This window comes from Dromiciops gliroides, chromosome 1 (assembly GCF_019393635.1).
Source record: "Dromiciops gliroides isolate mDroGli1 chromosome 1, mDroGli1.pri, whole genome shotgun sequence".
Classification (NCBI taxonomy): domain Eukaryota; kingdom Metazoa; phylum Chordata; class Mammalia; order Microbiotheria; family Microbiotheriidae; genus Dromiciops; species Dromiciops gliroides.
In genome coordinates this window covers 65315055-65342869 of record NC_057861.1, presented here as the reverse complement: position 1 = coordinate 65342869, position 27815 = coordinate 65315055, and positions in this window count along the sequence as shown.

Sequence of the window (27815 nt, the reverse complement as noted above, 5' to 3'; positions counted from 1 at the left end):
CAAAGTAAAGGGAATGAAAAGAGAGAAAAAGAAATCGAGCAAAGGCTAAAGGGGGCACTCCCCTTTAGTAAGTGGACATTATAAACATTGTATCCAATGGGAAAAAGGAAAACAGGAAAATGTCCATTTAAGTTTTTGGAAGTCTTTTCTCAGATGATTCTTGGGATGTCCTCTGGGTATAGTTGTGGAATGTCTTTCAGGTGTGGATGCTGATGATCACCTAACAAGTCTCAGCTGTAGGGTTTGGGGGTGTGATTGTAAAGTCCCTCAGGTATTTCAGATACTGCTAATCAGCTGGGAAATTTTCCTACAAAATTGAGCTTAACACAACTTTAAATAGCTTTGCCAATAATCAAATCAAACAATGAGAGTTCTCAAAAACATGTCTAAGGAAATTCAGAATCTTTTAGAGATTTTACAATTATTGTCCAGTTGTTACACATGAAACATATAATAAAAACATTCCCTATTTTTAACTAACTATCCTCTCTAAATTGGTGCTAAACTCCATTTTTTTTTACTTGCAATAGGAGGGCCCAAGCTACCCTTTAGGTCTCCATGGAACTATCTGCATGTGGGTCTAGATGAATATGTGGGCCTCCCCATCTCTGCCTCTTGGAATCCCTAATTCCAAGAATCAGCTCAAATGCCACCTTCAGCATGAAATCTTTCTTGATTACTTACACACATACACATGCACACACACACACACACACACACACACACACACACACACACACACACACACACTGCTAATATCCTCCAACCCCAAATTCCCTTGTATTCATTTTGTATGGGTAATAGACCTTGATCTGTGATTTCATTGATATAAGGAACTCATTGATCAGGAAATGTCCTCTTCCAGTGTCATCTCAATCTTCTCCTTACCTTAGAGTTTTAGTTACACTAAAGGATCAAGTGACTTGCCCAGGGTCATACAGCCGTTATGTGTCAAAGGAGGAATTTGACCCCAGATCTTCCTAGCTCTGGGGCCAGCTCTCTAAATATTCTATCATGCCATGCCTACACTTTTTGAATATTTATGAATATTAAATATGAATATGGATTATATATTTGAATGCCTATTTATGTCTGTAAAGAAGGAATTCTACTCTAATTCATGTAATCTGCAAAAAAGGCCCAGACACCTCTATGGATTTAATCGATGGACATAACAATTTTTTTTTTTTGGTTTGGGTTTGTGTTTTTTTTTTGTGTGAGGCAATTGGGGTTAAGTGACTTGCCCAAGGTCACAGCTAGTTAAGTGTCAAGTGTCTGAGGCCGAATTTGAACTCAGGTCCTCCTGACTCCAGGGCTGGTGCTCTATCCACTGCGCCACATAGCTGCCCCAACAATATTTTTTAAATGTGTAAAGAGGATTGTCTATACCCTATGATCCCTTTATGAGACATGGACATCTTTGAGTCAAGAAAGAAAACAATGTGACAGAGAGGATCAGCTATGCCTATCAGGCCTATGTATAAAAGAATAGTCTAGCAGTGAGTTCAATCAAGTAGTGAACCAGTCTAGCATTGGAAGAGCTCCAGTTCAAAGGATTTTAGTAAGAAATCAGAAGAAATATCTTCTAAGAGGGAATCACATTGGGGTTGGGAGGAAAAAAGTTTCTCTGTTTCCCCTCCCCACCCCATGCCCACTTCCACCATTGACCATTTTTTTTTTTCAGAGAGACTAGACTACTAGTAGAAAATGTACCCAGGCAGGAACAAATGCAGATGCAGAAAGACAGCCACTGAGGGAGGAAACAGCTTCAAGGGGAATGATCCCTTGTATCAGAGAGAAGAGCCAGGTATGGATTCTACAAAGGCAGAACCCAGCAGAGAGCTACACCTAACGGGAATTTCATGAGAACTCTACAAAGGGAGAAAAGGAAACTCTAGTAACCAGGAGTTGTGAGTTACCCCTTCAAAACATATGTTCTCTCTATGTGTGCCTCACTAATATTGTACTACAAGTTTGAGCCCACTCTTTCCTATGAATATAGTTGTATTTATGGAGCCTGGATTTGGGGGAAAATGTTTTGTGACAACCGTTATACCATTTTAGTAAATAACTTTGCTATAAGTTAATTGAGGCTACTGTCTGATAATCAATGAAAAATACTCTGGTAGGGGCTCACAAGTCATAGTACTAGAAAACCAGGCCCTCAGGGTTATCCTTAGAACCCCAAAGACCATAGTATTCAGCCACCTTCTGGTGACCCAACTACCAAGGGGAGTGGGATTTTGGAGAAATGGGGTGGGGCTCTACTTATATAAATATATTTTCTCCTCCATTAGAATGTAAGCTTTTTGAGGGTGGGAACTATTTTATTTTTGGTTTTGTTTTCTCAGAACTTAGTGCAGTAAGTAGCACATAATTGGCACCTAATATGTTGCTGATTGATTGATTGATTGACTAAGGTATGCATAGACACAGAGATTGAGCCTGTGAGTGTACCAGGAGCTGGGGTAGAGGGTTGGAAAAAGCCTGGGATAGGGCAAGGATTTCTTCTCATGCTGCTGCTGCTGCTGCTGCTGACTGACACCAGTATATCTGCTTACCCAATGCACCAAGCATCCTTGCCTTGCAATTGCCAAATTCTGGAAAATATGTGGTTGTGTCTTTATGGCTGCCTGACAGTTCGTAAATCTGGTCTCTGCCGCAGGAGCAAAGTTTTCCAAGAGGCTTCTTCCCCTCCCCCTCACTCCAGCTTCTCCAGCATCCTTTCTTCTCTAGTGGATGGAGCCTCAGAGACCCGGGTTTTCATTATGACACACTGCCTCCGACTTGCTATGTGACAAGTCATCAGAGGCAAATCATCCCTTTTGGGGGCTTCATTTTCCCATCTCATAAAATGGGGATAAGAAGCCTTGAACTAAACAGAGTTCAATCTGGGGGTGGGGACAGGGCTCAGTTTTAGCAGAGAGGAGAGGCACCCCTCCCCCACCCCACCCCTTCAGGAAGCTTTCCCCAAGTCTTCTCCAATTCTTAGATCCTTCCCCTGAATTCCAAAACACTTGTTCTCTGGAGCATTCCCACTGAACCCTGAGCAACCCATCTTGATGGTAACAGACAATAAGAATTTATTAAGCCCTACTTACTAGTCTAAGAGTACTCCTCTTTCTCTTTAGTAAAACTCTCCCCTCCCCTAGCTGAGAAAGGGGTGACATAAGGACTTAAGTCACATAGAGGGGAACCATAGAATGTCAGATGTGGAAAAACCCTGGAATAAGGACAGTCAGTGGGGAGGGCCCTTGGACCATAGGAATATCACAGCTGGAAGGGCCCTTGGACCATAGAAATATCACAGCTGGAAGGGCCTTAGAACATAGAAATATCACAGCTGGAAGGCCTTTAGAACGAAGACTGTCAGACTGGGAGGGTTCTTGAAATACACACTATCCAAGCTGAGAAATCCCCTAGAACACAGGAATGTCACAGCTGGAAGGGCTCTTGGAATAGTCTGTCAGAACTGGGAGGCACTTGGGAAACACAGAATGCCCCAGCTGGAAAGGGCCTTCCTCAGAATGCAGACTATCAGGAGAGAGGACCCTTAGAGCAGAGAAATGTCACAACTGGGAGGGCCCTTCAAACAGAGACTGTTAGAGCTGGGGGGACCCTAGAACAGAGAACACTAGAGCTAAGACCCTTATATTGAGTCCAATTACCCTCATTTTACAGATGGGAAAATGGTGGTCTAGAAAAGAGAAGAACTTTCCCAAGATCCAGGGTCATCCAAGGTGGGGACTCGAACCCAAGCCAACCGCCTCCCTACAGGCTAGGTTCTCTTAATATACCAGGCGGCCAGCCTTTCCCACAAGAGGCTGGAAGTGGAAAGGCCCTAAGGGTGGGCCTGAAGGGGGAGAGGGGAGGGGTGCGGAGAGATCGTTTAATTCTGCTGATTAAAAGAGAGAGAAAGAGGCCATTAAAATTCATGAAACCTGTTAGCAGAAACTATAAAGTAATCCGGGCTCATTCTCCGTGCTGACAAAGCTGGAGAATTAGGCATTCATTACAGCGCCCAACATTTGCAAACTTTGTACTTAAATCACCATTGCCTGGCCGCTCCATCTGGGTGACATTCAGAGGAGGGGGTCTTCATTAACTCGATCTGAGTTAATGGGGAGGTGAGGGGAGCTGCCCTGCCCTGCAGCAGGTTAGCACGTGTTTCTTTTTCCTCGCCTTCCCCAAATCCCAGGCTCCTGTGTCCCTGGGTGTGATCCACTGGGCTTTACATTTTACCCTCATTTTATTTTTGAACATCTTGTTGATGTTTTATAACACTGTCATGCCGACTCCACAACCTGTCTCCAGACCCTCACTAGCCTCCCTTTTATTTTTTTTTATTTTTTGTTTTTTGGTGGGGCAATGAAGATTAAGTGACTTGCCCAGGGTCACACAGCTAGTAAGTGTCAAGTGTCTGAGGTCAGATTTGAACTCAGGTCCTCCTGAATCCAGGGCTGGTGCTTTATCCACTGAGCCACCTAGCCGCCCCCTACCCCTCCTTTAAAAAAAAAAAAAGAAAATACAGTCCAACAAAAAACGTCAACATCCTGGTCATTGCTGAAAAGGTATGCCTCATTCTGCACTTAGAGTCCCCGCTTCTCTTCCAAGAAAAAAAGGTGAGCTTCCCCATCGCTTAGGATTGGACACTGCATCCATTGATCAAAGCTCAGAAGCCTTTCAATGTTGTTTTCTTTTCATTACCATGATCATTATGTAGCTCTTCTTACTTCATCTATCTTGGGTTCAGGTTCCTATGCTTTCCCTAATTACCCACATATTACAGGTAAGGAAGCTAAGGGTTACAAAGGGACTTGCTGGAGATCACATGGTGAATCAAAGGCCATGGAGACACCTCACCCTTTGGTAGTTCTCACCCCTGGGGAATTTTCACTAAGGACATTTAAGTGCAGGACATGTGCTAAGCACTTTACAGTTATCATTTCATTTGATCCACACAACAACCTTGGGGGAAAGTACTCTAATAGCACTTTTTTCCATTGTACAGATGGGGAAACTGAGGCAGACAGAAGTGAAGTGACTTTCCTAGGATCACATACGTAGTCAGTATCTGAGGCTGTGTCATCTACCTGCTGTCTCTTTGAGGCTTTGAACTTCCCTATACCCTGTGCCAGTCCTGGAAGGATTGGGGAGGAGCAGAATATAATACTTAATTCAATTCAATCTATTATAAATAATTAGAACCAACATTGCTTTAGTGTTTCACTGGTACATAAGTTTATATACATATACTTGTTTGCAATGACAAATATGAGAGATTCTCACAACATAGTGAGGGAGGTGTTACCCGCACCTTGTTATCCCCATTTTTACAGGATGCGCTGCTATCTGTATGTATGGCCAGGAAAAAGAGATGGCTTGGTCCCATAGTGGTAACTGATAGACATGCCTCGTGTCCCATTTTGTATCTACAAAATGTCAACAGAGGGGCAGTTAAGTGGGGCAATGGATAAAGCACTTGCCCTGGATTCAGGAGGACCCTAGTTCAAACCTGACCTCAGACACTTGACATTTACTAGCTGTGTGACCCCAGGAAAGTCACTTAACTCTCATTGCCCCACAAAAAAAAAATGGTCCACAGGTGTGGAACATTATATATAATGGCAGATGGGGGGGGATATATTGCTTGATTTTGCTGAATATTTCTTTTTTAAAAATCTTCATTAAAAGTAATGGCTCACAGGGATTCAGGGAAAATCTAGGCAAGGCAAAAATATATGAATAAAATCTATTAAAAATAAAACAACTATTAAAAAATAATTATGTGATAAGGACTCCAAGAGAGATAAGAACAAACTGAAACTTGAGGTCAGAGGAGGGAGAGACCTGTGTGGGTTGTGGTGATGGGGAAGACTTCTTGGAAGAAGGGGCAGTTCAACAACCTTTATTAAATGGTCTGTTAGAAGTGCTGAACAAAATGTTGGGTACAAAGACAAAAATATCAAGCAGTCTTTCTCTTTGAGCTTCCTTTCTACTTCAGAATATAAGTAGGCAGATAAGCAAATACATTCTGTCTTTTGGGACACCCTGTACAAGATAATTTCAGGAGGAAGAAAGTACTAACAACTGGGAAAGGGGGGAGGTAGAAATAGAAAGTAAGGCTGGAAAAAGTAGATTGGAGTCTAAGTGCCAAGGGTCTCAAATGCCAGGCACAGGGTTTTATATTTATCCTCGTGATGAACCATAGGAGGTTGAGTGGAATGATGCCTCCAAATTTCACCTTTGGTAGATGGATTTGGGTGGTTGTATGAGGGATGAATTGGAGAAGAGATAGAAGAGGCTACAAGATCTGATTGGTCCTAGACTTGAACTAAGGTGTGGTCCTTTGAAGGGGGAAAGAAGAGGACTGATGGGAGAGCTATTATGAAGTCCAATAAACTGGATTTGGATACTCAGTGACTTCACCTGATTTATGGCATTTAAGTCTCACAACAACTCATTGAGGAAGAATTTCCCTGGGATCTGACTCATGAGATTTCACTCTTATGGCCAAGTCTCCACTTCACTTTCAGGCTACTAATCAATCAAATCAATAAACATTTATTAAGTGCCTACTATGTGCCAGGCACTGTGCTAAACATAGGGGACCCAAAAAAGTCCCTGCCCTCAAGGAGTTTGCAATTTAATGGGGGAGACAATATACATATATATATATATGTGTGTGTGTTTATTATACATATATACATACATACAGGCATATATATATCAGGCTATAAAGATGATAGGATATAATTAACAGGAGGGCACTGGAATTTAGAGGGGAAGGCTTCCAGTAAAGGAAGGAATTTTAGTTGGAACTTAGAGGAGTAAGCCAAGGAACTCAGTAGTTGGAGTAGGCAGGGGAGAGCATTCCAAGCTTGCAGGCACAGCCAGAGAAAATGCCCAGAGCCCAGTGACAGTGCCTTGTTCATGGAAAACCCAGGAGACCAGTTTCACTGGATGGAAGAGTGCCAGGTCTAAGAGTATGGGTCAAGGAGTAAGGTGTAAGAAGACTTGAGAGGTAGGCAAGGACAGGACTTTGAATGTCAAACTGAGGATTTTGTATTTGAACCTGGAGACAATAGGGAGCCACTGGATTTTACTGAGTAGGGGGAGTGACATGTTCAGAACTGCACTTTAGGAAAATCATTTTCGTGGCTGAGCATAGGATGGATTGGAGTGAGAAGAGACTTGAAGCAGGCAGACTCATCAGCAGGTTATTGCAATAGTCTAGGTAAGAGGTGATGAGAGCTTATACCAGGGTGGTAACAGTGTCAGAGGAAGGAAGGAAGCATACATACATGAAAGTTGTTGCAAAGATGAATTGACCAGCCTTAGAAGTAGCTTGGCTATGGGGGTGGGGTTGGGATGAGAGATAGTGAGGAACCCAGGATGTTCCCTAGATCGGGAGCCTGAGGGACTGAAAGGATGGTGACACCTTCTACAGTTATAAGGAAGATGGGGTGGGGGAGGATTTAGGGGAAATGATGAGTTCTCTTTTGGACGTATTGAGTTTAAGATATTTACTGGATATCCAGTTTGAGATGTCTGAAAGGCAGTTGAAGATTCGAGGTTGAAGGTTAGCAGAAAAATTGAGGCAAGATAGGTAGATCTGACAATAATCAGCAAAGAGGTGGTATTTAAATCCATGGGAGCTGATGAGATCAGCAAGTGAAGTCGTGTAGAGCGAGAAGAGAAGAGGGCCCAGGATAGAACCCGAAGGGACACCTACAGTTAGAGGCATGATCTAGATGAGGATCCAGCAAAGGAGACGGAGAAAGAGTGGTCAGAGAGGTAGGAGGAGAACCGGGAGAGTGTGATGTCCTGAACATCTAGAGAGAAGACAGTATCAAGGAAGAGAGGGTGATCAACAGTGTCAAAGGCTCCAGAGAGGTCAAGGAAAATGAGGATTGGGAAAAGGCCATTGGATTTAGCAACTAAGAGATCATTTGGTAACTTTGGAGAGATCAGTTTTGGTGGAATGATAAGGTTGGAAACCATATTGTAGAGTGAGAGAGGAGAGAAAGTGGAGGCACCTATTATATATAGATGTCTTTTCAAAGAGTTTAGCTACAAAGGGCAAAAGAGATTTGGGCTGATAGTTAGCTGGAATGGAAGGATCAAGTGAGGTGTTTTTTTCCAAATGAGGAAGACATGGGCATGGTTGTAGGCAATAGGGAATGAGCCGGCAGCTGGGGAGAAATTGAAGATAATTGAGTGGGGGTGACAAGGGAGGCAATCTTTTGGAGGAGATGGGATGGAATGGGATTGCTTGAACAAGTAGAGGGTTTAGCCTTGGTAAGGAGTAAAGCCATTTCATCATGTGAGACAGGGCGAAGGAAGAAACAATGGTACCAGCTCCAGAACAAGTATCTACCATGGAGCCCAGATTCCCTTTATCTTTATCTCTAATTTTCCCTCAGTAGAATGTAAGTTCCATGAAGACAGGAGGTGTTGAGCTTGTGTTTATTTATTGTACATAGTATGGTGCTACATAGTAGTGCTTTACAGAAAGTGCTTAAGAAATATAGTAAATGTTTAATAAATTACTCCCTCCCCTCTCTCCCTTCCTGCCTCCCTCCCTCCTCCTTCCTTTCCCCCTTCTTCTCCCTCCCTCCTCCCCTCACTATGTCTATCTGTCTATCTATTACAGGTATTATTAACCCTATTTTCCAAGATGGGGAAATAGATTCAGAGAGGGTAAGTGACTTGCCTAGGGTCACACAGCTAGAAGGGTCTGGGGAAAGGATCTGAACTTAGGTATTTCTGACTCCAAAACTCTACCCATTACCTTTCAATGTACCTCTAGGATGCAGAGCGGCTGAACTCTAGGATTTTCCTCCTTACTGTAGAGAGAATGCCCAGACTCAGGCAGGGTAGCCTCCTTCCTTAACACCCTCCCCACAGAGAAGCACTTATCACCTCCTGTTTAAAGAGAGCCTTTTACTTAGCCCTAGTGATGCCAATACTAATTGACTTGGCCAGGACTCCTGAGGGTATTGAATTCCAGAGGTTGGCAGCTGGGCCAGGCTCCAGGCTGGAGTTGTCTATTTGAGGGGAAGGTCCCTGGAGAGAGCTTAAGTGAGAGGTGAGGAGTTAACCTCTGGCTGGCCAGGTATAAACAAGGCTAGATACCCTCTGAGTTCCCCAGTTTGCTCTGAGAGTCTGGTGATCTGTGACCCAGGCTGTCCCTTTAGAGGCTGCACCTTCTCTCCATCCCACTCTTCACCCCAACCTGTGCCTCATTGTTCAGCTCTCAACACCTCATCTGCCACTCCCTACCGCACGTACCCCTACCACCTGCCACCTGTGGAGGGACCATATATACCCACCTCCCTACCTCCAGTACTGATCCCCCTCTGGAGTGCTAGATTCACCTTAAGAGCAGAGAAGGCAGATGGTTGGGTAAGACAGAGTCAGTATGGCATATAGTGCAAATAGCACCAGATATGGAGTTAGAAGACCTGAGTTCAAAGCCAGACTGCTACTTACTTATTTCACCTTGGGCAAGTCATTTCCACAGTCCTGGGCCTTTAGTTTCCTCATTTGTAAAAAAAAAACCAAACAAACCAAGGTCTTTGAACTAGACAGAGTCAAGATTGCTTCTAGCTCTAAAGGCTGTGGGAGATTTCAAAACAGGGGAGAGATGGGAATGGAGCTGAGTTGTAGGGAGCTATTGTAGAACCAATAAGAGAGGGAGGAGGTTGGTGCAGTTATCAGGGTTCAAGGAATAGGGTTTGCACCATGAGGGCAGAGGAGAGAGAAGTTCAGAATGAAGAATGAGCAAGACTCGATCAATAAATCTATCTACCAATAAACATTTTTCGGGGGGGTGAGGCAATTGGGGTTAAGTGACTTGCCCAGGGTCACACAGCTAGTGAGTGTCTAGTATGAGGCTGGATTTGAACTCAGGTCCTCCTGAATCCAGGGCCGGTGTTCTATCCACTGCATCACATAGCTGCCCCCCAATAAACATTTATTAAGCACCTACTATGTGCCAGGCACTGTGCTAAGTACTAAGGATACAGAGAGAGGCAAAAGAAATGTCTGCCTTCAAGGGGCTTTGCTGTGTAACGCAGGAGACAACATCCCTACAAATATAGGTGAAGCAAGTTATACGTAGGATAAATAGAACATAATTAAGAGGAAAAGCACTAGAATTAAGAAGAGCTGGGAAGGGTTTCCTGTAAAAGATGGGATTTTAGTTGGGGCTTAAAGGAGGCTAAGGAGGTCAGTAAGTGGAATTGAGGAGGAAGATAATTCCAGGTACAGGGACAGCCAGAGAAAATGTCCAGAAGTGAAATGGAATAATTGTCAATGGCTGTTTCTATGAGAAATTATTAGAGAGCATGAGCGGGCTCACGTTTGTGTGTGTGTGTGTGTGTGTGTGTGTGTGTGTGTGTGTGTAGGTGACACAGAGATTTTCAAAAACAGACACACACACACACTGTGTCTCTTCCTCACCTCCTCCCCTCCCCCCACCAAGGTCTTATTCGGAGTTTCTCTGGACCTTGAGTCAGACGTAGCTGGACTCTGTGTCTCTCGGGCCTGGGGGGGCCAGTGTGCGCACAAGCATGCAGGAACATGAATATACCCCATGTACAGGAATGCACACACAGTTGGTCACATGTAGGAGCTTACCCACCCTCACTCTGAGCTCTCTCCTACCCTCATAAACACTCAGCAGGCTGATCCAGGCTCCACCTCCTCCATCTCTCCTTCTCCCCCCTCTCCACTTCCTTTGGTCCATTTCCCTGCTCATTAGCTCTCTGTGAGAAGCCTCCCGGGGGTGAGTGGTGTGTGTGTCTGGGAAGCTTAGGGCTGCCTGCTCATTAGCAGCTGGGGGAAGTGGGAGGATGTTTCCCGAGGTCTACCTGGACTTCCTAGTCCAGGGACCTTCGCCCGCTGCTGTGCTCCTCCCATCCCCAACCCCCAGCAGGGTGGCCTCAGGCACCTGCTGTGAAAGCAAACAGGCCAAGCTAATTGGGCAGAGTTAATGGGGACCCAGTAAAACTGAGAGGCCAGTGGACTCAGACTGAAGGCTCACATCAGTCACAATTGGAACTGGGGCAACTGAGTTGACACCACAGGGTCAAAGTGAGAAGAATGGGCCCGATTACTGGGCCAGATCAACTGCCCAAAGTCCAGGGCTCAGCTTGAGCTAAGAATAACAGCTCTTAGGTGGCTGGGTGGCACAGTGGACAGTAAGCTGGCTTTGGAGGCAGGAAGACCCAAGTTCAATTTACCAGCTGTATAATCCCAGGCAAGTCACTTGCCCCTTCACAGCCTCAGTTTCCTCATGTGTAAAAGCACCTACTTCACGGGATTGTTGTCAGGATCAAATGAGATGACACACAGACACTTTTGTAATCCTTAAAGCGCTATATAAATGCTAGCTATGATTATGACCATGATAATAATAACTCCCATTGCTAAAGCTCAAGATGGTTTTAGAAGTGTTTTCCTCACAACAATCCTGGGAGGGAGCTTAACTCGACTAGGGTCACACACCTACCAAGTGCCAGAGTCAAGACTGGAACCCTGGTCTCCTAAGTCACACTTCCACCATGCCATGTGGTGAGGGTTAGTCTAAGCTGGGGAGAGACTTCAGGGAGAGGGGGGCAGCTAGGTGGCACAGTAGATAAAGCACCGGCCCTGGATTCAGGAGGACCTGAGTTCAAATCTGGCCTCAGGCACTTGACACTTACTAGCTGTGTGACCCTGGGAAAGTCACTTAACCCTCATTGCCCCCACACACACACCTCCCCCCCCCCAAAAAAAAAGAAGGAAAGAAAGAAAAAAAAGAGAGACTTCAAGGAGAAATGAACCTAGGATGAACCTCACAGGCCAGTCAGAAGAGCCCATCCCCAAAGCCAGATCTAGCTGGGCTATGGTGCTTTCAGGCCTGGGCCCAGGTTCATCCTCATTCAGCAACCCAACCAGACATGGACACCCTCTGGCATCCATACAAACCCCTGAATAATAGGTGACTTTTTACAGGAGTTAATGATTATGAAGCATTCACATGTGTTATTTCACTTAAGTCTATAATAACCATGTGACATAAGTAGGGCTTGATCCTATCTCCTGTTTAGAAGAGGGGAAACTGAGGCCCAGAGAGGTTAAGTGATTCTCCCAATGTCACACAGCCAGTAAGGGGCCCCAACTGGGATCCAAGTAGTCTGACATTACATCCAATTCTTTTTCTCACAAGCTCACCCCAAAAGGGGTACTATAGCCATAACCTTGAGGGGGGACTAAGCCCCTCCTTAACCCCTCTGGGGTCTTTGACTGGCAACTCACTCCGGGGCTTCCTTACCTCCCTCCCTTCTCTAAGGCAGCAGGAGGCAGGTCTGAGTAAGTATCTGTTCCAAAGCCCTTCCAACACCTACCATCTTCACAGGACTCCCAGCTTCAAAGGCATCTGCCTCACAACTGGCCGATAGCTTTTCATCATCTCAGGCCCAAATCTAATTATCTCTCCCAATAAGGAAACCACTTGCTCAAAAAAAGGAGGGGAAAGCAAATGTATAAAGAAAAAAAGTAGGATGGTTTGGGGAGGGGAGGGGACTAGTTCTTGAAGTGAGCCCTGGGGTTTCCAGCTCCTTAGCAACTTAGTTTTGCTTCTAAAACTCCGTGGGCTGGAGGTCTGGGGGAAGGGAGGGAAACCTGAATCTGAGCTTAAGTGAGTTGGATTCCATTCCTGTGCTCCATTCATAATGGCTTAAAAACAAACAAACGAGGGGGCAGCTAGGTGGCACAGTGGATAAAGCACAGGCCCTGGATTCAAGAGGACCTGAGTTCAAATCCAGCATCAGACACTTGACACTTACTAGCTGTGTGACCCTAGGCAAGCCACTTAACCCTCATTACTCCACAAAAAAACCCAAACAAAACAAAAAACACCAAACAACCAAACTAACTAACGAAGAGAGACTCAACTCTTCTGCTTTCAGGTCATCAATAATAATAATAGCTACTGTTTCTCTAGCTTTGTAACAACCCCTTGAGGTAAGTAATGCTCATGCTATTCCCATTCTACAGAGAAGAAAACTGAGGCTCAGGGAGAAATAATTTTTCCAAGATCAAACAGCTGGCAAAGAACTCAAACATAGTGGGACACCTGGATTTCTAGTAGAATGTAAATAATTCCCACTGGTAAGGGCTACTTCATATATGCCTTTGTATCCCTAGTGTCTAGCACTGTGTCTGTCCCCTAGTAGTAGGTGCTTCTTGTTGTTGTTTGTCTTTCATTCTTGAAGAGGACCATGTGATATCATGACTTGCACTGAATTGGATTTAAGTGAGGGAGAGCTATGCAAGGTCACCAGCCTCATTCTCTCCCCCAAAGCAAGATATAGATCAGGATGACTGCAGATGGCCTCGATGTTTTAGGCAATTGGGGGTTAAGTGACTTGCCCAGGGTCAAACAGTTAGTAAATGTCTGAGGTGATATTTGAACTCAGGTCCTCCCAACTTCAGGGCGAGTGCTCTATCTACTTCACCACCTAGCTGCCCCCTTAGTGAATGTTTGTTGAGTTTGTTGAACTGACCCATAATCCTAGGTGCTTAATGCATACTTGTTTAGTTGCATTAGGAGACCTAGAACCCAGGTCTCCTGATTCCAAATCCGGGACACTTTCCATCATACTTCACTGCTTGCTAGTGACTGGCCTGTCCCTTCCCCTTTTCCTTTATCCACCAAGACCCACTATAAAGTATGGTTCATGGATGTAGTCAACTCAGGCAGTGATCAGGTCATTCAAGGATCACTTGAAGGAATTAGGAATGTATATCCTGGAAAAGAGAAGTCTAAAAACATGGGAATACCTATATGAATTGATGCAAAGTGAAGTGACCAGAACTATTGATGATCAACTGTGAAAGACTTGGCTACTCGGATCAGTACAATGATCCAAGAGCATTCTGAAGTATTTGTGATAAAAAAAATTCTATCCACCTCCAGAGAGAAAGAGAACTGATGAATTCTGAGTGCAAACTAAAATATAATTTTTTCACCTTCTTTTTCTTGGTTTTTTGTTTCGATATGGCTAATATGGAAATATGTTTTGCATGATTTACCATGTATAATGGATATCATATTACCCACCTTCTCAGTAGATAGGGAGGGGTGGGGGGAAGAAGAGAATTTGGAACTTAAACTTTTTAAAAAGAATGTCAAAAATAACTAAATAATGTTTTTGGTTTTTTGTTTTGTTTTTAGTAAGGCAATTGGGGTTAAGTGACTTGCCCAGGGTCACACAGCTAGTAAGTGTTAAGTGTCTGAGGCCGGATTTGAACTCAGGTACTCCTGAATCCAGGGCCAGTGCTCTATCCACTGCACCATCTAGCTGCCCTGTAATGTTTTTGAAAAAATAAAATACCTTCCAAAAGAAAAAAAGGGAGAAGACTTAGGAGGGACATGAAAATTCCCTTCAGTTATTCAAAGGACTGTCTTGCAGAAGAGGGATAAGACTTGTACTATTTGGCCAAAGAGTACAGAACCAAAAGCAATAGGCAGATGCTGCAGAGAGGCAGAGGAAAAACTTCCTAAGGATAAGGTGGAAGTGTGGTGCAGTGATTGGAGCATGGGGTTTGGAGTCAGGAAAACCCAAGTTTGAATCCTGACTCAGAGACTTAGCTGTGTGACCTTGGCTAAGTCACTTCAGTTCAGTAAGCCTCTGTTTCCTTAACTCTAAAATAGGGATGATGATAATAGCACTTACCTCTTAGAGTTGTCATGAGGATAAAATAAAGGGAAGGAGGAGAAGGGAATGAGCATTTATTAAGCTACTGCCTGTGCTAAGTACCTTACAAATATTATCACACATATAGCACTTAAAGCATTATATAAATGCTATTTATAATTATACATTAGATAAGTGATAGCTATTATTATAAAAACTAAGCAAGAATGAAATAATGAGCTTCCCACCACTGGAAGTATCCAACCAGAGACTGAAGGATCTTATGTCAGAAGTGCTACTAAGGAAGGAGTTTCCTATGAAAGCATGTATGGGACTGGCTAGCCTCTGAGATTCAGTGAATCTGTGATCTCTTGGTAGATAGCCAAGGCAAGGGTTTCTACCATTGAAGATGTCTACATGTGACTACCCACCTCACATGTACACATATGCGTATGTTTGCATTTGTATCTCTGGCTCTGAGTGCCTTTGCAGGTCTGTGACTGTATGCTAATTAGTCCGGATCTGGAGCTTAAGGAATAGAAACTCATACTCACATCCCTTAAATCTAATCATAGGGTTTATTGATAAGGCATAAATCCCTGATGCTTATGCATACATGAGGAGGCATGCACTAATCCCCTGTCTGTTCCAGTCCCTGAGAAGTGAGGCGCCCCGGGAAGTTTCAGGAAAACCCAGCCATACCCAGAAACCACCAGCTAGGTCTGGGACACGTATGGTAACAAGGGGAGCTGGAGTCTTTTTCAAATGCATTCATTCATCTCAGACCAGCAGCCCCCAGGCACCTTTTGAATACATTACACTTGAATAAGCTAGATAAGAATGCACCAGGAGGCTTAATAGAGCTGGGGCTGCATTCATGTTACTATAGAAAAAAGCCTTCCTTGGCTCTAAGGGTAGATGATCTGGGTTCAGATACCACCTCTGATGGTAACTCCTTGTGTGACCTCAGCAAGTAATTTACCCTCTCTGCACTTCTGTTTCCTCATCTGTAAGGGGGACAAAATAGCTGAGGTCAGACCAACTGGCCTCTATCATTCCAGGTCCCGCTTGGTGATCCTAGAATTCTGGGATAATTCATGGATGGATTCATTAGTCATTCTGGCTTTTTCTAGGTATTTGTCCCCTCTCTCTTCCTCCCTCCCTCTCCCTGCCCCCAGGGGTCTCCTCTAGACCAGATGATGTCAGCAGGATGTGAACGCTGGCTGTACTTTCTACCTGTGTATGACTCGTGTGCCTCCGTTTATCTGAGGGTGTGTGTGTGTGTAATGTTCTGAGAGTGGGCGTAGGTGTTTGTGCCTGCAGGCTCCCTTCATATCACCTCCCAGATTCTGCCTCTCTCCCTCCAGCCGTAAATTCCCTAAAGAGCAGACACCATCTCTCCAGGCACCAGCCATCATGAGCCCACAGCAGTAGAGTGGGGGAGAGAGTGAGAGAAAACAGTGAGACCCCATAGTTTCTTCCCAGGCTTGGGGGTGGGGATGGGGGCAGGGATAGGGTCCTGACTTAAGTACCAACCCCAGCAGAAGCTGCTATTTGGGAAGGTCACTGACTCTCAGAGAAGAGCCTAGGAGTCAGGGGAGAGGGTACCCCTTGGAGAATTCAAGTCAGGAAAGACTTTCAGTCTCACCCCAACCATGGAATGCTGGGTATCCAAAAATAGACCATCAGCCCATGGAGGGAGTAAGAATTCTAGAACCTTACCATGTCAGAGCTAAGCGGTTATCTAGGAAAGGTAATTGGATCTACCCTACCCTCTTCCTACCCCATTTTACAGAGGAGAAAACTGAGGCCCAGAGAGGGGTAATTATTGGCAGAGCTGGGACTACACTATATGTTTCCTGACTCCCTTGTGTACATGGAGACAAGCAAGTTAAAGTAAAGCCCTCCTGATACATAATAACCACAGTCTAAAGACCTGCCTTCTCTAGACAGCCCTCCTTGACTGTACCAGCCCCTGAGGAACCTCTCAGATCAGAGGTTCTTTTTTTTTTTTTTTTAAACAGGGCAATGAGGGTTAAGTGACTTGCCCAGGGTCACACACTTATAAATGTCAAGTGTCTAAGTTCACATTTGAACTCAGGTCACCTTGGATCCAGGGCCTATGCTTTATCCACTGAACCACTTAGTGGCCCCAAATCAGAGGTTCTTAACCTTAGGATAGCTGTCTTTCAACAGAACTGGTTCTCTTTTTAACTCGAAACACTTTATTTTGTGCACTCTTCTGAGAAGAGATCCACAGGACCCCAGAAGGAGTCCAGACCAACTGCCTCAGGGGGTCCATGATATAAAAAGATTAAAGGATCCTTGTCTTAAACAGTCACTGCTGTAGAAAGAATCTGAGAACCTAGATTCAAATCCTGACTATGTGACCTTGAGTGAGTCACTTAATCTCACTTGGGCCTCAGTTTCCTCAAGTGGGGATAATAGCACCTACCTCCCAGGGTTAGTGTGATAATAAAATGAGATAATATTTGTAAAGTGCTTTGCAAATCTCAAGTCACTACAGTTATCCCTTCGGCATCATAACTTTCCCCATTGAGGTTTCCATATATCAAGAGTTGGCCTGTGAAATTAGATGGGAGTTTGGGGGGAGTTTTTTGGAAGCTGCAGATGACACATGAAGACTAGAAGATGACATGGGGAAAAGTTTAGAAATTCAGAAATGCATAAAATATATGGATAGTATTGTATAATGACCCAAATTTTACAATAAGGTACTGTAAACACCCCCATAAAAGAAAGAGAAAATATTCATATTTCTTCTCTGGTGTGAAGGGAAGGCCAAAAAATTTTACACAGATTTTCCAGATCACAGGGGTGCCTCACCCCTAACCCTTGCAATGTGGAAGGGATAACTTTATATGGATGATTATTATTATTGAAGATTAGGCTAGGTGACCTTTTTTGGTTTTTTGTTTTGTTTTGTTTTGGTGTTTTTGGTGAGGCAATTGGGGTTAAATGACTTGCCCAGGGTCACACAGCTAGTAAGTGTCAAGTGTCTGAGGCCGGATTTGAACTCAGGTCCTCCTGAATCCAGGGCTGGTGCTCTATCCACTGCGCCACCTAGCTGCCCCTAGTTGACCTTTTAAAAAAAATGTAATTTAATTTTTTTTAGGTGACCTTTTAAGGTCCCCTCTAACATTTACTCTACCATCTGTGACTTCCTCAGCATGGGATACTTCTTTTCTCTACACAGATGTAGCCTGTCTGTGATTTGGTAGATCAGACCTGGGGAGTTTCAGAGAAAGGAGGTGACTCACCCAGGCGTACTGGACCAGTAAATGTTAGAGGCCCGTTTGAATCCTGAGATTCCAGAGCCTAAGCCCAGTGCCGTATCACCAATGCTAAGCCCACTTCTACATAATAATGATAGGGCCCCCACCAGCAACCTTCTCCAATTCCTCCTTCTGGAGTGGAGGCTAGCCTCAGCTCTTTAAGCTTATACCAGTGGACCCATGGGTCCTATGATATTGGAGAGGCTTATTGGGCAGGCCCGGTGAAGGACTCTGCCTGGCACATCTCTGAGTATAGTTTCTGTCACATAGTAAGTGCTTAATAAATGTTTCTTGCTTTCCAGTGATGTCTGTCGCCAGAAGACAAGCCTCCAAGTTCAGAAAGGCTTGTAATTAAGTTGTGAATTGTTTGACCACAATAGCAATTAGGAAGGCAAGGGGGCGGGGGGGGGGGGGAGGGCAGGGGGGGGGGATTCACAATCTGTGTTGTGAAAGGGTTTACCCAGACCAACAAACTCACAGAGCCTTGAAGTCTTGGAATAGGGACTAGACCTCTGATTTCATTGGTCTAGAGACCTCCCACATGTAGAAAATCCCTCCACTAGTGTAGATCAGCACCTTCTCTGCAATTTACCATCTTGTGGTTATTGTTCAGTTGTTTCAGTCATGGCAGACTCTTTGTGACCCCATTTGGGGTTTTCTTGGCAAAGAAATTTGACAGATGAGGAAATTGAGGCAAACAGAGTGAAGTGACTTGTCCAGGGTCTTACAGCTAGTAAGAGTCTGAGGCCAGATTTGAACTCAAGATGAGACTTCCTGACTCCAGGCCTGGCATTCTATCCACTGTGCCACCTAGCTGCAATAGATAGATGGATGGATGGATGGATGGATGATAGATAGATAGATAGATAGATAGATAGATAGATAGATAGATAGATAGATAGATAGATAGGAAGGTAGATAGGTAGATAGATGATAGATAGATAGATAGATAGATAGATAGATAGATAGATAGATAGATAGATAGATAGATAGATAGATAGATAGGAAGGTAGATCTTAATAAATGCCTGTTGACTAATACACTCAACCACTCAGAGCCTTAATTCCCTCATCTGTAAAATTTAGGAGTTAGATTAATCAGTTGATCATCCAATAAACATTTATTAAGTGTCTGCTATGTAGCAAGCACTATGCTAAACACTGGGGATACAAAAAGAGGCAATAACAGCCCCTGCCCTCAAGGAGCTTACAATCTAATGGGGGAGATAATATACTAACACATATGTATAAAGCAATCTAGATACAGGATAAATAGGAAATGATTAACAGGGAAGGCACTGGAATTAAGAAAGGTTGGGGGGGGCAGCTGGGTGGTGCAGTGGATAGAGCACCGGCCCTGGAGTCAGGAGTACCTGAGTTCAAATCCGGCCTCAGACACTTAACACACACTTACTAGCTGTGTGACCCTGGGCAAGTCACTTAACCCCAATTGCCTCACTAAAAAAAAAAAAAAAAAAGAAAGGTTGGAGGGGCAGCTATGTGGCACAGTGGATAGAGCACCGGCCCTGGATTCAGGAGGACCTGAGTTCAAATCCAGCCTCAGACACTTGACACTTACTAGCTGTGTGACCCTGGGCAAGTCACTTAACCCCAATTGCCTCACCCCCCCCCCAAAAAAAAAAAAGAAAGGAAGAAAGAGTTGGAGAAGGCTTCCAGTGAAAGATGAGATTTTAGTTAGGACTTGAAGGAAGTGTGTTGGGGTGGGGGGGAGTAGGTCAGATAATCATAGCTAGCATTTATATAGTGCCTTATGCTTTGCAAAGTACTTTACAAATATTATCTCATTTTATCCTCACAACAACACCATGAGATAGGTGCTATTTTACAGATGAGGAAATTGAGGAAAAGAGAGGGATTTGGACAGCAGTGGGGAGAGTATTGTATTTGGAGTCAGAAGACCTGGGTTTGAATCTCAGTTCTGCCACCTATGTGACCTTGGGTAAGTCACTTGCTTCCCCAGACCTCAGTTTCACTATTTATAAAGTGAAGGGGGAGGGAGGAGATGATGCCAAAGGGCCCTTCCAGTTGAAGTCCTTTGATTCCCAGGGTCCGAGTTTGTTGATTCTAAGGCCAGTGCTTTTCCATATCCCAAGGCCAGGCCTCTAAAATGATGAGTCTCTTAACTGGAAGAGGAAACCGAGATATTGGGAGGGGGAGGGGGGACAGCACAGGCAGGCAGCTGAGCCTGGGCTCTAGCTCAGGCGGGTGGCTCAGCAGCGGCTGCCTCCTCCTCAGCTCTGAGCCAGCCACTGGTGGAGATTGGAAGGGATTGAAAGAGACAGGAGGCACCAGAGCCCCCGGGCCGGGCTGCTTTTCAGGTGTAAATTATCTCAGCTGAGCTGGTGGGAGACAGCTGGAGAGGCCTCCACATTGCAGGAGACTTAGTGGCTTCTGCAGGGACCCCCTGGGCTGAAGAAAACACACACACACACACACACACACACACACACACACACACACACACACAGAAGGGGGTGGGGGGGAGGGAACAAAGATTTATTAAGTGTCTCTCGTGTGCCAGGCACTGTGTTAAATACCTTACTTATAAATATTATTTCCTAACCCTGGGAGGTAGGAGCTATTGTGGTCCTAGTATTATCCACATTTTTCACATAGGGAAATTGAAGCAGACTAAATGCCCATGGTCACAGCCAGTAAGTGTTTGAGGGCAGTTTTGAATTCAGGTCTCCCTGACATCAGGCCCAGCACTCTATCCACTGTGCCACTTCACAGAGAGGCACATTCAGACACATGTGTATAAACATGAGTAGATACAGACCATCAAAGATAAAGACACAAACCTATATTTAGATATATGTTCCTGACATAATATACTTAGATTCAGGCAAAGCAACATTTCTCAGGCTCTCCTTGTGGACAAAATGAAGAGTGGTGAATTAGCTAGACAGTGGTACACTTAATTGGATTCAGAACTGGTTGAATGCCCAAACCCCCAAAACCATCATTATATAAGTTAATGCCAGTTTGGCAGGAGGTCTCCAGTGGAGTGCTACAGGGATCTATGCTTGACCCTGGGCCATTGAACATTTTCATCAAAGCCTTGGATATAGACAAAGGTTTATCAAATTTGCAGATGACACAAAGCTGGGAGTGATAAATAACATGTTGGGTGAAATTGTCAGAATCCCAACAGGTGTCAATATGCTAAAACACTGGGCTGGATATGCATATGCATGTGAACATACACAGATGCCAGCAGATACAAAGGTAGATACAAGTACACTCAGGCATATGGACAACACAGGAATGCATCTACAAGAATGCATATAGATCACCCACCCAGAAACGCAGAAATGCATATACCACAACTCCTACACATTCACTGGCACCTTGAAACACTCATGCAGAGAAAAATACACAGGTGCTGGCACCCCAAAACATCCATGCAGAAAAATATGCACATCTGCATGAGCCCTAAAATACAAGTGTGGCTGTGTACACACAAAGAGAAGCAAGGCCAGAAACTCCTACTTCCCCTGACACATACATGGAAATGGCCACATCCACACAATGAAATCTCGGTGTACCCAGACAGAGACACATGCCTATGTTACGGGAGGAGCTGCTGCCTTCAGGCCTGGCACTCAGTAGAGAGCTCAGGGCTAGAGAGATATTCAGCATCCAGGTGATACTCGACATCCGTGGGAGTGGATGAGACTGCCAAGGGTGAGAGTGGGGAGAGAAAAGAGAAATAAGAAGAGGATCAAGGAGAGAGCCTGGGGCGACACCCACATGGCGGGGAGGGAGTGGGGGAGAGAGAGGAAGAAGAAGCCAAGAAGAGAGCTCAGGAAGACTCTTCTTCCTGAGGAGGGGGGGGGATGGGGGAAGGCCAGGAGACAGCTGGGAGAGACAAGTGTCAGGGAGAAGGGGGTGGGGAGAGGTTCTACCGTGTCAAATGCTTTGGGAGAAGTCAGGGGAGGAGAGTGGAGAAGCCACTGAGTCTGGCAATTAGGAGGTCACTGATGGCCTTGGAGAAAGCATTTCAGCAGACCTGTAAGGGTGGAAGGCAGACTGCAGGGGACTGAGGAGCGAGTGGGTGGTTTGAGAGGCTGCAGGCACAGCAGAGAAGAAAGACGGCAGAGGAAGAAAAGAAATAGGACATTAATCCAAGGAGACGGCAGGGGCTGGGGTCAGGTTTTGCAAGTTGGTGTCAGCCTAAGACTGGGAGGAGATGGGAAAGGCAACCTCTGCAGGAGGCTAGGAATGGTGGGAGCTGTGATTTGGATGAGATAATCCGAGTGTGTGCCCCTGGATAATAACGGCTTCCGTTTCTGGAGCTCCTGAATGCCTCTCTCCATTTTTAGAGATCTAGAAACTGATGCACAGACGAGGGGAGTGGATTTACTAAGCTCTTTTCCCTTAACACTCCAATGAGGCAGGTAATGTGATTATAAGCTTTCCCATTTTACAGATGAGGAAACTGAGGAGTAGAAAGAGAAGTGAGGGGAGTGGCTTGCTCAGGAACATGCTGATAGGAAGTGCTATGGGTCAGGACTCAAACCCAGGTCTCTGAACCCCAAATCTAGCACTCCTTGACTCAGAGAGGAAAAGCAATGGATGAGAGAGATGGATAAACAGATTCCTAAATGCATAGATAGATGGGTGGATAGTTACATAGAAAGATACATAGGTATATAGAAAATATAGGTGATGGATAATAAATAGATAGATAGGGAAGGAGGGAGGGAGGGAGGGAGGGAGAGAGAGAGAGAGAGAGAGAGAGAGAGAGAGAGAGAGAGAGAGAGAGAGAGCGCTAAACGCTGTACACAGAGAGGGAGGGTGGGCTCAGATTCACATCTCTGAGAGATATTTGGCCCACAGGGCCTTCTTTGCCCATCCACTCCCTCCCCCCCACACTTAGCACAGGCCCCCTCCTTTTCCTCCTTTCCCAGCTTTCCTTAGTAGGCCCCTCCTGGTCTAAGAGGCAGCAGACAGAAGGAGGGAGAAAAGGAAGGGGAGGGGTCCTTGAAAGGGTGGCCAACTAACCTTAGTGCCCTCATCCCTGCTCTTGAATGAGGCTGGGTGGTCCAATCCCCCTAATCATCTGTATTCCCAAGGCATGGTGGGCACCGGGGAACAGCATCGCCTCTGTATGCTCTGGGGCCAAGCTGGCAGGAATCGCTCGTCTCTCACTAGGGTTGCCCCAGATACCCACAGCCCCCACTCTAGCCCTGGAGACACCCAGGCCCCGGGTCTCCCCACCACTGGCGCCCCAGCTCTGAGACAAAGGCAGGATCAGAAGCATGGGAAGTTGGTCTGGGCAGGGAGGAGTGGGGAACTTGGAAGAGCCTGGGAAAAGAGGCACTCCGAATAGAACTCCCCAGCAAGGGGTTGGAGGTGTTCGCCTCTGCCCTTGATTCTGATAGCAGCTTTGTACCCCAGGGCATGCAGGCAGGTGCCTGGTGCAATGGACTGGGACAAGCTTGGGTTGAGCTAAAGTTCTATCCATTCTTCCTTCCCAGTGGCCCTGATATCTTTGTTCTCCTTCCCATTCCTGCTAACACCACTTTAGAATCCTAAACTAAAGTGTGGGATCTTGGATCTTAGATTCACAAACTCTCAGACTTGTCTCCCCAAGTAGACTAAGCTATGTGAAGGCAGGGACTCTCTCTCTTTTTTTTTTCATTGAATCACCAGTGTTAAGCACATTGCTTGACACATAATAGGTACTTAATAAATGCCTATTGATTGATTGCAAAGTCCCTTCTCCCAGGCAGTATTTGTAAAAAATAGCTAACATGTATATATTACTTTACAGTTTTCAAAGGGCCTTAAAATATCTCATTTTGTCCTCACAACAACCCTGGAAGATAGATGCAGTTATTACCCCCATTTTACACATGAGGAAATGGAAGCACTCAGTGAAATGACTTGTCCAGGGTCACACAGTTAGTAAAGCTGAATTTAATCTCACATCTTCCTTACCCTAGTTTCAGTGCTCTAACTACTGTACCACCCAGCTGCCTTTTACAGTTCAGCAATGTCCCCTATGGCCTCCCTGGAAGGGGGCTATCAAGCTTCTCCTTGAACCTGCCACAATGATGAGCAAACAAAGTAACCACTCTAAACCTTGGGAGGCTCTTCCTTGTTGGTGAGCAAAAATTTGTCTCTCCACAATTTCTCCTCTCTTGAGTCCTAGCCATAGTCTCATAATCTGACATTGGATCATCGATTTAGAGCTAGGAAGGACCTTAGGTGCTATCATTTTACAGGAAGGAACCTGAGACTGAATTTAAAAGATGCAGTTAAGTGTCAAGGCAAGATTTGAACTCAGCTCCCTAACTGCAAGTCCATTATCCTATCCATGCAGCCTGTCAAAAAGGACTTACCTCAGGGGCAGCTAGGTGGCGCAGTGGATAGAGCATTGGCCTTGGATTCAGGAGGACCTGAGTTCAAATCCGGCCTCAGACACTTAACACTTACTAGCTGTGTGACCCTGGGCAAGTCACTTAACCCCAATTGCCTCACTTAAAAAAAAAAAAAGGACTTACCTCTTTGAGAGCTCTGTGAAGCTATACAGAAAAAGACTAATCCCTCTTGCCTTTAATGACCTTTAGGAGATTTAGAGACTGATGACATCCATGGCTACACCCCCCCCCACACCCCCATTCCCATTCCCAAGCCTTTTCCAAGTTAAATACTTGGACAGCTAGGTTGCAGAGTAGATAGAGCACGGGGCTTGGAGTTAGGAAGACTCATCTTCCTGAGTTCAAATCCAGACTCAGTTATTTCCTAGCTGTGTGATCCTGGGCGAGACACTGAACCCTGTTTGCCTCAGTCTTATCATCTGTCAAATGAGCTGGAGAGGGAAATGGCAAACCACTACAGTATCTGAGCCAAGAAAAGCCCAAAGGGTATCATGAGTAGTTGTCCATGCCCAAAAGAACAACAACAAAATGTAAGGAGCTGGGGAGTAATTAGAACCTAGGATGGGAACCTATGCATGGTGGGGGCTGTATTCAAGGCTAGGCAGAAGAAGGGAAACCAGCATTGAAGAACTGAAATCCTCCTGGGCTTTGGGGAGAAGTGGGGGTGGGGAGGAGAGATAGGGACTGGGAGGTGGAAGAGGTCTAATTGTACCTCCTCTCTGCCTGTTCAGAAGTTAGTATTTCCAGCTTCTCCTTTTCAGGTAGGATGATTATTACTGTCAGCCTTTTCATGACTACAGAACCTTGTGCCCTCTGCCTAGCACCACTTCCTTCCTTCCCTTCCTTCCTCCTGCCTCTCCTCCCCACCCCACCCCCACCAGCAGCTGTTGGTATTTCTAGCTCTTCATTTCAAGGTGCCCCTGGAACCTAGTCCTTTCACATTCTACTTCCGAAAGGGATTGAATTACCATAAACAGTCTCCAGTTTAGGAACCCTCACACACCTGTTCTCTTGTGGTGGGTGGGTAGAGGCCCTGAGGCCCCTGTTGGGGAGGGAGGGATGAGGAGGCCAATAGATGGGAAATGGCCATGTTCTTGGGGCAACAGTGTCAATACAGTGGTTTGCACTCAGCAGGTGCTTAATAAATGTTGGTTGCATGAATGAATGAATGAATAAATGAATGAATGAATGAATGAATTCCACTGCTTGGAAGCTTAGAAGAGACTTTGTTATTTAACTTTGTATCTTACCCTGGGTCCTGCCAGAACTCTGTACATAGTCGTGTCTGTTATGTTGTGTTGTGTTCTGTTATATTGTTATCCTATCCTATCATATCATACATGCATGGAGGTTACATCACATTCTGGCAGTGGGGAGTGGAAAATAGGCCAGTCTTGGAGTCAACAGCCTTGGGGTAGAGTCCCAGCTCCAACATTCGCTTAACTTATCTCCTTGGATAATTCATTTCCTTTCTCTGGATGTCAGTTTTCTTCACCTTTAAAAAGGGGTCATAATACTTATGCTACACAGTGGTTGTGAAGAGTGTTTGTGACCCTGAAAGGGCCGTGGAATCTGGAAATAATCATGATGGCAACAATATTTTAAGATGGATGCCACCATAGCAGATACTCAGACCTCCAAACTGTAGAATGAAGGTATCCTGATAGGGACAGGCAGCTAGTGATCTCATTGGTAGGGAGAACCCTAGGATGAGGAAATTCCTTCCATCAGTGCAGGTTGGTACCTTCCCTGCAAACTGATAGGCAAAGAGAGTTGCCTAGATCCCTGACAGGTTGTCTAGGGTCTCAGAGCAAGTAAGGGTGTGTGTGTATGTGTGTGTGTGTGTGTGTGTGTGTGTGTGTGTGTCTGCCTGTCTGTCTGTCTGTCTGTCTATGTGTATATCTCCATGTATGTGTTTTGGGGGCAGGGGTATGGAATCCGAGTTTTCCTAGCTCCAAAGTCAGCTTACTATCCACTTTGCTATATTGCCTTTTCTGGGGAATGAAAAGCTCCCAAACGATAGAAATCTAGTGAAAGAAATCAAAACCCTGTGGGTATGGGCTGAGGGACACATCCCCATCATCCTTTCTGCTCCTGGAGCTGTCCCAAAGATCTCTGCCTTCAGGAGAAGAACACACATCCCAACACTTTCATTCAATTACCAGAAGCAATCATTTCATCCCCCTGTGCAATAGACCGCTGAACATTAGACATAAAAGACCACTAGCTGGAGAGCAACCTGTCCCAGGAACATTTCTATCAGAACTCCATAAAAAAAAAAAAAACCCTACAAGACGAGGAAGAAGAGAACAATGATAATGACGATAGCGGTGCTGAGGTCTGCATGAGGTCTCTTCCAGTTCTGCAATGCTATAGCCCTTACCTTCAGGGCTGAGCTGGGAAAAGGAGCTCAGGGATGCATCACTCAGCAGCCCCATTCAGAATAGAAATGTGAGTCACTCAGGCTGAACGCAGTTGGGGGGAGGAGGAAGCCTAAACCCCGGGCCCCTCACAGTTGGCTACATTCTGGTCTTCTTAGTCACGGAACATCTCTGTTGCTTTCGAGGCTTCCCCACCACTTGGGCTTAACCCTGTGAGGGCAGTCCCTCTCCAGCTCCTTCTGTGAAGGGAGTCAGCTAGCTGGTGTTGTTGTCTATCATCCCCTCTCTGCGCCACCCCCCCTTCCCTTCCAGGCCAGCTCTGTGCTAGGGGATATGGGAGAGGTAATAGAAGGAGATAACAGTCCCCAGTCTGTTTGAGAAGACAAGCCTCAGACAAAGGAAATAATAAAAATGATTCACCATTAGACCAGGCAACTTCTTGCAGTCAAGACTGGAGGAGCTCACAGGGTTCTGGGAGAGAGGTCACTTAGGTCTGGGCTGAGCAGGATGGGCTTCCTGGAAGAGGTGGAGCTGGGCATGCAGGACAAGAGAGTCTCCAGACAGAGAATAGAGAGAGGGCACTGCAGGTGAGAGGGCAGACTCAGCAAAGACTTGGAGGAGGGAATAAACCTTAACTGGGATAGAGAGGAAGCCAGGCCGTCTGAAGAGGAGGGGGTAAGCAAGTGAAGAGAGAGAAGGGAAAGGGTTCTCTCCAGCCTAGCCCCACTTCAGTTGGGGGGCAGTCTTCCTATCTGTTGTCCGGGCAACTTTATGGCTCTTGCTCCGGGTGCAAAAATTCTTCATTTGGGATCTTCCTTCCTTGGGAGAGAAAAGGACGGAGGGGCAAGGAAGGACTCTGGCTCCCCTTTCAGTACCATTATAAGTGTTGGCCCCACAACAATTGTGTGGCTCCCCTATTTCCTCCAGGACCAAATAGAAGCTCCTTTGTCTGGCGTGAAAGCCTTTCACATCTGTCTCCAATCTACTTTCCCAGCCTTGCTGTATATTCCCCTCCACACACCCTACAATCTAGCCAAAC